An 11,669-nucleotide genomic window follows, 5' to 3' on the forward strand; every position below is an offset into this window, starting at 1 on the left:
AAGGTTTATTCAGTATTTTGGAGTACCATACCTTACTAAAAATATTTACAGATTAAATTGTAAATTGGCAAGTACAAAATCAGGTGCTATTTTGTACACAGTTAAACCATATTTGCAAAGGTTTTGTGGCCACACACACTCCTTACAAGTTGTATGTAGATGTAATGCTCCAGGTTCAGCCTGCTCAAACAACCTGCATGTAAAATATTGGGGTCAAAGAAACCAGGAAGCCCTAGAATTAAAATCTCCCTTGAGGAGGTGGTGCTTCCAGGGTTCCATTAGTATATTGTGCCTAAACACACAACTGACTTAAGTCTAGTGAATCACTAGAAGGAAGTCAGTTGCAAGTGACAGTGCAAACTGTTTTGAAGACTATGTAAGAATATTTGGGAAATGCTGTTGGTAAAAACATGAAGATTTTGGTTTATTTGTGTGATTTACCCAGTAATTGTTATTTTTAAACCAAAAGGATTAGTTTGCTATTAGCAGTGTTGGACTGGCCCACAGGGATACCAGGAAAACCCCCGGTGGGCCCAGGTGTCAGTAGGCCCTCCTGCTTCTAACCATTTGGCCTAATTCATGGTTATTACTTATTTTTCTATGGGAACAAAGCAACTAAATATATAGAACAATAGATTTTAGTATATAAAGATGAAAAAAAAAACTAGACAAATAAAGAGACTGAGTAGGAAGTGGATGGAAAATTGTTTGGAGGGTGGGCCTATGGTCTAAGGCTTTCTGGTGGGCCCCTGGCATCCCAGTCCAACATTGGGCTTTATGATAGCTTGGGTAATATCAAGTGTAAGGTACTTTATACAGAGAAAAAGAAAATCAGAAAAAATGAAGAACTGCATGTTTAAATAGGACTCTCCCATATTTCTGGATGATAATAATAGCTCCTATACCTGAATATTGATTTTCAGATTTCACATTACGTTTCACATAAGCATTGTAAGATTACAGTTTTCCATCTGCTGGTATTCATTTTTATTTTAGTGGTTGCTTTTTATTGCACGAACAACCCCCTTTACTTCAGCTATGAATTAATTTTTAAAAAGGACGTGTGGTAAGATCAATGCATTCGAAAAATGTGGGTTAATGTGGTAGTAAAAGCAATGCAGCAGTAATGGTCATTAAAGCTGGCTAAATGTTTCATAATGGTATTTGTGAACTTCTGATTATAAGTAATGCATTAACCCTTTGCAACTGTAGACTACTATATACCCTTGGAGCTATATAAACATGCAATGCCATGGGGCAGATTTATTAAAATGTGAGTTTAAAGTTTAATAGACAAAAACTCACCCACATTCTATTCATTCCTATGGGATTTTTAGAAGTGCATTTATCAAATGGTGAACGTTAGAACTCACCATGTGAGTTTTTGTCTATTAAACTCTAAACTCACATTTTGATAAATCTGTATAAGGCAGATTTCTGTAGGAGTTGGTATTTTTCATTATTTGAGTATTTGGTTAAGTCTATATATGTATAATGCAAGTTCACCATGTAATGCTCATTCAGAGGCAACTTTTGCCCAGGGTTTGTCTGTGCACTGTACTATGCATTAGATAAAAAAAATCTAGTGCAAGGTGCAGAGCACAGTGTCAGTGGGCACAGACAAGCCCTGTCCTTACTGCCTGCTATAGGGCTGGCTTCCACCACTACTCCATAACTGCACATAAGAGGCACATCTAAATAACGGGATGGGAGACACCTATGTGCCACCCTTGCCCCTCATGAATATAGTGCTGCTAAATGTAGGCAACAATGTATTCATGGCTGCAGGTCTCTGTGATGTGCAACAGTTCCAAGTCAGTTCAACATTTTGTATGTAAAATAAACTGCCTAACTGCAATTGATTTAGGAGGAAGACAAAAAAAAAATCTGAAACCTATCCCATTTGCATCAGAAGGGAGGGGGGGATTCCTGCCTGACTCCAAGATAGCAATTGGACCAGTCCCTTTTTTTCAACTAGTTTTTTTTTATTAGATTTTATATTTCTGTGTCAGGAAGGAGTACAGCTAAGCTGTAGGATTTGGGAAGGTAACAGAAAACAAATAGCTGTAACTAATACACTGTGCTGGTAACTGTGGAAAGTGGCAGAAAAACCTTATTGCTCAGCAAGATCAACACCTGGTGGAAAAGGGGTTAAATGGGATTACTGGTCTCAATAATTTCAACCATTATAAAAATTATATTTTTTTCATTTTTTTATTAATTATCCATACAAAGCAAGCCATACTGTACATTTAAGCCCAAATGATTATAATGTGTCTTATAATGCTGGTAGCATGTAAAGCCTGATTCTTCTTGCCTCCTAACATAAGCCGCTATTTAAAAAAAAAGCTTTACAAAAATAAGAATAGAAAAGTACATGGCTCACTTTCACTGTCTTTTTATGTGCAATGAATGCATATAGTTATACAAAACAAGCCTGCACGCTGCTTATCAGTAGAGTTTAAATCCATGATTTACTCAAAGTAATTGAATCACATTGATCCAGAATCATTTGCATGACTTGTATGGCTCACAAACGAAAAGAAAGCCTTTAAAATAAACAAAATTGTCTCATTTGTTTGTGAATTCAGTTTTTCTCTATTGCTCACACAAGCAGTAATCATATTTTCCTGTTCCAATAGATGTGGGGAAAATAAAACATAATGCCAGCTTAGAAAAGGAAACGGATCCAGAAAAACACAGAAATGAGCCTGGTATCTAGATGAAAGAGTAATAATGCTACTGATAAAGAATGCATAAAATGGATTCAATTTGCCTCCGGTGATTGTTCTTATTTAGATGATATTAAACATCAGTGCCTGCAAATGCTTTATTTTTTTATCCTGACACGGACAAAGAATAGCTTAATATATAAAACATTTGTGCCATACCAACACGAGGACCATTCTTTCTGAAACAATTGTATTTGCTAGTAACTCTGCTTTAGAGAAAACCATACAAATTCACAGCGTTTTAAAAGGAGTTTTACATTTTTAGCCAGAAAGCTTTTCTCCTCTAACCTCAGAGAAAGCCTTCATGTCCTTTGGAAATGTGTACTGGTAAATAAGATAACAAAAGATTTATTGTATGAGCACTTAATATATTTTAACAGCCAACATTTCTCCAAGTTTGGATTCTTCTACAATATAAACAATCCCAACTCTAATGTCCCTTTTGAGAATTAGGGATTAAAATTGTACTGCATATTCTAGATGGGTCCTATGTGCTTGTACTTTATATGATCATAAAATCCCTTAGTTCAGTTAACATTAAGAGACTTTTATGCAATCATTTTACGTATGTTCTGATGGTGTATGTATTGTTTAGCACTCTGTGCAATTTCATGTCTAAATAGAATTTGCTTATTGTGCCAGAAATGACTAAAACAAGTTTGTTTCTCACATCAGCCTTGGGTGCTTTTTGAATATGATAAGAATATAAATAAGATGTGGCTCCTTTCTCCTGTTCATTGCTGTCAATTGGAGCTGACAACAAGAAATTACCAAATCTGCTTTCCTTTCTAAACAGAATATAACCCTTGGGCTAAGACATATAATGCTGTGATACAATCAAACAAGTTAAAGAAAAAAAAGTTATGAGTCCAGCATTAGTCTGTGATCATTATTTATTGAGCTATTCATTTCATTGCTTTTTAATATGTCTCCCACATAGAAGTTTTCTCACTAGAGGTTCTTTCTAATTACTAAACTCAAGCTTCTTTGAGAGAGTTAGAACATTATTTTAGTATGAAAAATTAAAAATGTTGTGAAGTTGTACTTATATTTTCTGCGTTTTCCACAAATATAATTTGGCTCTGCATCATCGTCTATCCATATTGAGTATGTATGAGTTTAATTAAAAACATACATGGAACTCTTGAGACTTACATGACTTACTGATACTAAGTGGGATCCAACAACATTCAAAACATGTCAGAGCATTTAGAATAGTATCTTGGTTTCATTGTTATATACTCTAAAACAAAATATGATGCATTTCAGTATGTTTAGAACACAATTGGACATAACCTTACATCAAATAAGCATGGTGTCTTATAACAAAAATAGTTAATAGATGTCCCAATTGTAAAAGATTTGACACAATTGCTACATGTCTTAAGTGTTGAGTGCATGCATCTGTAAGGTAAGAGACTACTGGAGTGTCTAACTCCTTATAGTGTGACCCACCATGTGCATATTAAATAGTGGCTCTGTGACCCTAACCCTATAAATAAGTAAACAAAACATATTTTAAGTAATAGTAGTGATAAACAAAATCATTCAGCAGGTGTAAATTTGTTGTGAAATTCTGCATTTCATTATGTGTGAATATATTAGTGAAGTCACAGTGAAAAATGCCCTTAAATGCCAATTTATTTTACACAAAAAAAGTCAGTGTGAAAAAATTAAGCAGCAAAGAAAAGACATTGACTTTAAAGCCTTTTGCAATTTTTCCTGTGGTTTTTCTGCAAAGCAAAATGGGACAGATTTGCTCATCATATTATTATAAATATTAGTATTATATGTAATATGTATAAATGCTCATCTAGAGCAAGAAGATAGACTAGTGTTCAGATAGCTGTTTAGATGTATAAAATATAACAAATAAGGAGATTATTTAGTTAGCCTCAGCTGTGGATTTACATAGGAGACGTGCGGTATGCTATTTTATAGCATGTACAATTTTCTTCACATGCTGCCACAGTGACAGATAAGCTGACTACAGTGGTATGTGGATTCAGGCTAATAGCAGAGGGACTGCTGTAAGAATGCATAGACAGTCACTAATTATTGGGCTGGTTAAAAATCAGAATCTCCTCCAAAGAAATCAGCCTGACTGGGAGAAATATATCTCCGATCAATGGGTTCTTTCACTGATATGATCTAATCAGTCCCAACGCAAAGCTGTTTTGTGAGGTCTCCAATTCTGTGATTGCAACAGAGGAAAAAAGAGCTTTGGAGGACTATCTGCAGAAGCTGTTGTATGAGTAAGTTATTCTTGCCAGTTAAAAAGTTAAAGATGGAGTCGATTCACACAATTATTTCAATTAGGGGGATTGTTGTTGATTGACTTACAAGATGCTTACCACCACATGCCAGCAGTATGTCATAATACTTATTTTCTATTTGCTGTAGGAATTCAGCACTTTTGATTCTGATGTCCCCTCCTTGGTCTTTCTACCACTCCCATAACCTTCACAAATATGTTAGTTCCTCTTATTGCGGAAATCAGAGAAGAAGGGATCCAAATCTGGCATACCTTGGCAATGTAATTATTTCAGGCAAGGATCTAGACCTTTTTCTGGTTTTACAGAGAGAGAGTTCTCAATTTTCTGCTCTCCCACAACTAGTGATAAATGTAGAGAGGAGTGTGCTTCTTTCTACTCTAATCATGAAGTATTTGGGGGCTCTTTTCAATACCAATAAGGGGTCAGTTTCTTTAACACTGGACAAAGTCTAAGAGATAAAGCAAAGAATTTAAGCTGTTGTGGACAAATAGATGATTTTAGTCAGTCAATTGTCAATTCTGGGGCTTCCACTATCCCTGTGACAAGGCAGGCTCAGTGACACCTACCCAACAAGTCTTCCTAAATCAATGGGACAAATTTCAGGAGGACTGGAGTGATGATTTAACTTTCTCTATCTAATGATTTATCATTCTCCATCTCTGAAGACAGCTCTTCAGTGGTGGTTAAAATTAAATTAAGGGGTTCACAGTTCCAAGTTTACTCAGGGATAATGGGACTTTCGTATTTTCAATATCCCATTATATATCAACATTGAAAATCATCAGATATTCTGGAAATTAATGCAGCCTCTAGATTTAAAACAAACAGTGAAAAAGGGAATTCCAAGATCTAATGTGAGTAAATAGCCCAGTTCCTTTACCACTTCGTTATGGAACAAATTCCAACATTTTCCACTAGGTGGCGCATGGTCTATGGTGTTTGGACATGGTGAGACAAAGGGGACGATTCACTAAAGGTCGTTAATGTTTAACACATAGTTTTATGTGTTAAAAAGTGTTTGTTAATTAAGTACCGATTCATCAAAGTAATTTTGCATGCGTTACTACTCATATCACATGCACAAAAATCTCAATTATCGCAAAGCGTTATTTCCATCGCATTGCAGTAATTATCTAATAGAAATAATACTAACGTATTATTCACAGACATATTTGAAGCGTTAAAAGCATGAAATATGGTGATAATCAGTGCTAATATTAACACCTACTTGGAGTAGGTGTTATTCCAAAAACATTGTGGTTCGTGAGCGTTTATGAAGACAACATGGAGTTTGCAGTCGGATTTTCGTTGGATTGTGAAAAAGAGAATCAAGTATGTGATCGTCCTAGAGTGATGCATCCTCGAGTTTTTAGGGAAAGATCAACTCTAGAGGGATTATCAGAGAAGGAAATAGTGAGGCGCTATAGGTTAAGTAGAGCAGCAATATACAGCCTGTTTGAGGTACTGGAGCCTTATCTGCAGCAACTAACACACAGAAGCAGTGTCGGACTGGCCTACCAGGATACCAGGAAAACTCCCGGTGGGCCCAGGGGTCAGTGGGCCCTTCTGCTCACCCAACCATTTGCCTTGTATGCCTATACCATGGCCATTACCAATTCTATATGAGAAGAAACAGAAGAAATGGAAGAAAGGATAGATAATAGTATGTAAAAATAAGTAATTAAGAAATTAAAGAAAGTGAGTGAAAAGGGAAGGAAAGGTAGTCTGGCGAGTAGGCCTAAGGTTTTCTGGTGGGCCCTTGGCACCCCAGTCCGACACTGCACAGAAGCCATGCTGTTCCTGGCATTGTGAAACTTTTGTGCTCCCTTCAATTTTTCAGCACAGGGAGTTTTCAAAAAGTTGGAGGGATATATGGTGGAGTGTCACAGCCCACATTTTCACGTTGCCTTGGTTACGTGAGTAATAGCGTGCGTTAATATCACATGCTACGAAATAACACATAAATATATTGAATGCTTTAAAAATATGTCATTGCCAGATAAATAATGACAATAACATTGCTTCTTAATTCAGACAAGTGTCCTTTTTGTGAATCGATCGTTAATGCTCCAAATGTAAGAAGTGATAATATTTTTAATGCATGCTATAAATAACACTTGTTTTTTCGGCCTTTAGTGAATCGGCCCCAAAATGTGAAAAAGTGCTGGCTGCATCTCTATCTTGTGCCACTGATTTGGGGTGGGGACGATCTTCATTGCTTCCAGTTGGCTAAGGCTTCCCTGGTATCCTCTCCTCGTGAAAATGCAGAAGGAGGGGGCTTGGCCATTACCTCATAGATTAAGTTTTAAATGTAGGGGCATATTTACTAAGCAGTTTTAAAAAGTGCATTGAACTACAGCCACATTAATGCTTTAGTACACCATGACCAATGCTGAACATTTATATAGTTGTGTAACATTTTTATGAGTATGTGTATCCATATGTACATTTTTTTGTGTGTAAATCATTTTACATCATTTTAGAAATATACTCCTTGGTGAGAAAGAATATACAATGTGTTATTATTATCCTATTTATATAGCCCCAGTGGTGCTTGTAGTCTAAGGTCCTTATCACATTTGCACACAGTAGGGCAAATGTCCCTTGCTGTATGTTATAAAACAAAGTCAGTCAGTAAAGTAACTACATTTCAGAATATAGTATGGTAAAATAATATTTATTAATGCTGGAGACAAACATTACCGGTGATGTTGCCCATAGTGTTTTGTCTCCAATGTTAATAAATACACCCTGTAATTAGTATCAAAAAAGCTAATGGCTGATTGATAAAGGCAACAAGCAATATGTAGGCACTGGTTATCCCTCCCCTTTCCTTCATCTCTTTCTTGTTTTGTTTTTTCTTAGCTACCAGCTGTTGAGTTAGCAAACTTGTAAAAGCTTAAAATGTATCTTGGAAAGATGCTTCCAATTACATTTTCTGGAAAAATTTCTTTAAGTGCAAAGCAACAATTTAAGAGAACTTACCTGTGGTAGGGTATCTTGGGTGATTTGTCCCTGTCACATGCACTCTTCTTCAGTGGTTCTTTGTGTACAATTGACGTAAATAATGAAAACACTTTCTCAAGTGTATAAAACAGATTATTTCAGTGCACATCCTTTAGGTATGGTTTACAGTGTCTGCTTGATTGTCATTATGACCTTTGATTTGATATACTGTCTACCTAAGCTCTATAATCTTGGCTTTGATCTGTTTCTGTTTGTCCCTTTACTGCCTGCAGTGACATTTGGAGAGTAGTTCATAAACGTAGGCATCATTTCCTGACACAAGTACCCAATGGAACACAACCTCACAAGCTATTCTATGGTTTCCAGACTTATATGTCCCTTTTTGTGATCCAACATTTTACTGTGCACCACTAGGTTTATCATACAATTCTGAAAGTGTAAAAAAAACCCATAAGCATACAAACATTATTTGTGCATGCACTCCTAAGGAAATCCAAGGACTGTATGTAAGACACAAACCACAACACCTTTTACAACTCAATACAATGTTCTGTATCAGATATGTTTTTCTTATATATCAACATGCTAATGCAACAGGGGATTACAAGCATGATCAAATTGCTGGCTCTCTCCTTACCCCAGGCTTTTTTTTTACTGAGTATCACAAACTCCACAGTTTAGAACCAGGGACCTGCTATTTTCTGGCTGCTGCACCTTCTTGCTGAGCCAAAAGATGCCTCATACATTTGGTGCTGCAGTTGGAGTGAAATGACTGTTTCCCTTTTAAGTTTTCCCTGGCTGACACCACCCATGATCTAGCTGAAGGCAATAGCCTATTTAAGTAGCCATTTAAGCCTGTCTCTCCCATAACTTGGGGCTGCATTATTAAGCTCTTTGAACCAAGTCTCCCATTTCAAGCTCCTGAATCCTTTCCTGCCCTGCCTTTACTCCTCTGGTTCTGACTCCCTGGCTTCTGACCCCTGTCCTTTTATTGGATTTCTGCTTGTCCGACTTTTGCTTATTTCACAAACTCTGTTTGCTTGCTGCCTGCCTTAACCCTGTGTCTACACTTGGACTTGTTTCTTGCCTCTTTCACATTCTTTGCTATGGTCTGTATCGTTAAGTTTTCCTTAGTAAATCTTTTTAGAACTCACTTCTAGTCAAGCCTCCTTTTTTGTCTCTAATTATATAACTTATAAAAATTAAGGCAAATAACATATTTAGGATTTTGCTTAAAAAATAAGCTACCTAACAGAGCAGAAATTTGATTTTCATACTGTCTATTTAACTGTCATTCTCTCCCTCTGATTGCAAAATCAATTTGCCAGGAGTTACTGCTGTCTTGTGTAGTTGATGGGCACTGTAATAGTGCTGATCAATGTACTGTAGATACTTTTGGTTTAATTGTATACATCCTTTGGAGAGGCAAAGGCACTAAAAGAAATAAATATATTGCTTTAAGTGACAAGATTTATAAACTGCGGTCTCCCAACCATAATTATCTCTGCCCTGTACAGTATCTTTGGGATTGTTTAAAAGTGCCTTATGTTATGTATGGGTTGTAAATTATTGCTTTTACCGTCTCTAATGGTTGCATTGATCTTATTATCATTGGTAAATTTGCAGGTGCCTTTCCTATAATTAGGTTCTTATATTATCTTCAGTGGCAGACTATTTATAAAGCAAACTATACCAATACAGTCATTCCTTTAACACACTGTGCACAATGTATTTAATTCCTAGGTTTGCACATTTTGTCTCTTTGGTACTTTAATGAAATAAGGAAAAACAAATAACATAATATTATTTAATTGGCCTAATTAAAAATAAATACAGTACATATATTAATGTTTATCATTTCAACAAAATAATACTGAACACATTTTGTGTAGGTTAAAAAATAATACAGATATTTGTACCAAACAAGAACAAAATGTTTGTTAATAGTCTATCATTTTTAGAAGTGCTACACAGAATGTAAAATTGTTTAGGTTGTTAGATATATAATAAAGCAGTGATGCATTTCTATAGCAAGTAATATGTTAGTATTATATTGGTACAGCCAACAACACGTGCCCTACGTGCCAGATGTGACCTGTTGTGATGTTAAAATTTAACTTATTACACGTTGATATATTTTAATATTTTATAGAATTTTTTGGATTTAGTTTAATCACAGGAATTAAATATTTAAAATGATTTAAGTAATACTTATGCCTGCTTTAAACATCAGTAACTATACAACAGGACTCATTTACTTTTCCCAGGACACAAGTGATAGAATACTAAGGGCTGCAAAAGCACGACCCTTTAGTAGTCATTTAATATGCACTTGGGCCCCAGAAAATGCTGAATTCTACACCTAGCACCAGATTGGGGAAAGTGTGCAAAGTGGAAAAAAATGAAATGGAAAGTTGCTGACTATTTTGGCACTTTGAAAAAGGGCTGGAACTAGGGGTTATATTGGTGGTTGCATCTTGTTGTGGGACTTGGCATCTTGTTAAAACAGAAAAAAAATGATTGGAGCAAAATACTGAGAAAAACTGCAAGAAACCCCGCTTTAACCTCCTAAAATACTGAAGTTTGGGTGAAAAAATGTTGGAGTAGCTCAAGAAGTTAAATGTTGCATAATGGCCCAACCAAAGAAATAAGAATCTGAGGCATTACTTTGAGCTCCACAAGTCTCATCCAACTAACCTTACTAACCTGGTGTGGCTCTTAGAGATGAGCAAAGTTTTTCAGCAGGTATGGATAAACATAGAAATTTCACAGTGAAAACAGTCCATATACCCCAATGTATTGGGGCGAGAAAACGTCCCTATACCCCGATTTTGTGCAGAAAATTTGCCACAAAAACATGCCCATAGACTTCACTGATCTGCTTATAACTAGTGGCTTTATAATGAGGAGATGACATTTCTACAGTGGTTTAATTAAAACCTTGATCTCATTCCCTTTAAGAACAATAAGTGAAACAAATTAAGATGCACAAGGGCCAGCTGAAACAATCAGGAGTAATTTTGCCTGCAGGAGTTATGCCAAAAATTATTGCAACGCTGGCACATACTTACTCTAACATACTGACAAATACAAGATGTCCTCTGCACTATATATTTATATATATATATAAAACTACTAAAAATGCCCTATATGCTAATATATATGCTACTAAATGTTATCATCATTGGTCTGGCCAGTCCTACACTTGCTTTCATCTTATTCATTAAGAATTCCACTGCTTTAATTTACATTTTTCACAGAGGCTAAGTTTTGCCTTAACTTGCTTGCTTTAAAGGTTAAAACTCACAAATAGTTGTCCTTTTTTTTTAAACCACTGGCATCACCACTGTAACTCGAAATGATCGGAGCTACCACATGGAACTGACCACTGCTTCTTTATAACCTAAGGGCAAGGTCACACAAAGGGCATATCTGCTTCTCTCAGCCCTGTGTTTTTCTGCCAGGCTGAGATTCGCTTCCCATAGCTCCTCTGAGTGCCTGCATTAAAGGACATGTAAAGCCTACATTTATATCAGTTGGGAACATCTCCCCCACCCAAATGGCATCATTTGTACTGCATATATCACCTCTGTTTGCCAGCACCATCACATTTTCCTAAAGCAAATAGCAACATTCATCTGGTGGCCATTTTTCATCTGATACATAATCAGATATACGTCATTAAGAATACAGG

The sequence above is a fragment of the Xenopus tropicalis genome, chromosome 2 (genome assembly GCF_000004195.4).
Source record: "Xenopus tropicalis strain Nigerian chromosome 2, UCB_Xtro_10.0, whole genome shotgun sequence".
Classification (NCBI taxonomy): Eukaryota; Metazoa; Chordata; class Amphibia; order Anura; family Pipidae; genus Xenopus; species Xenopus tropicalis.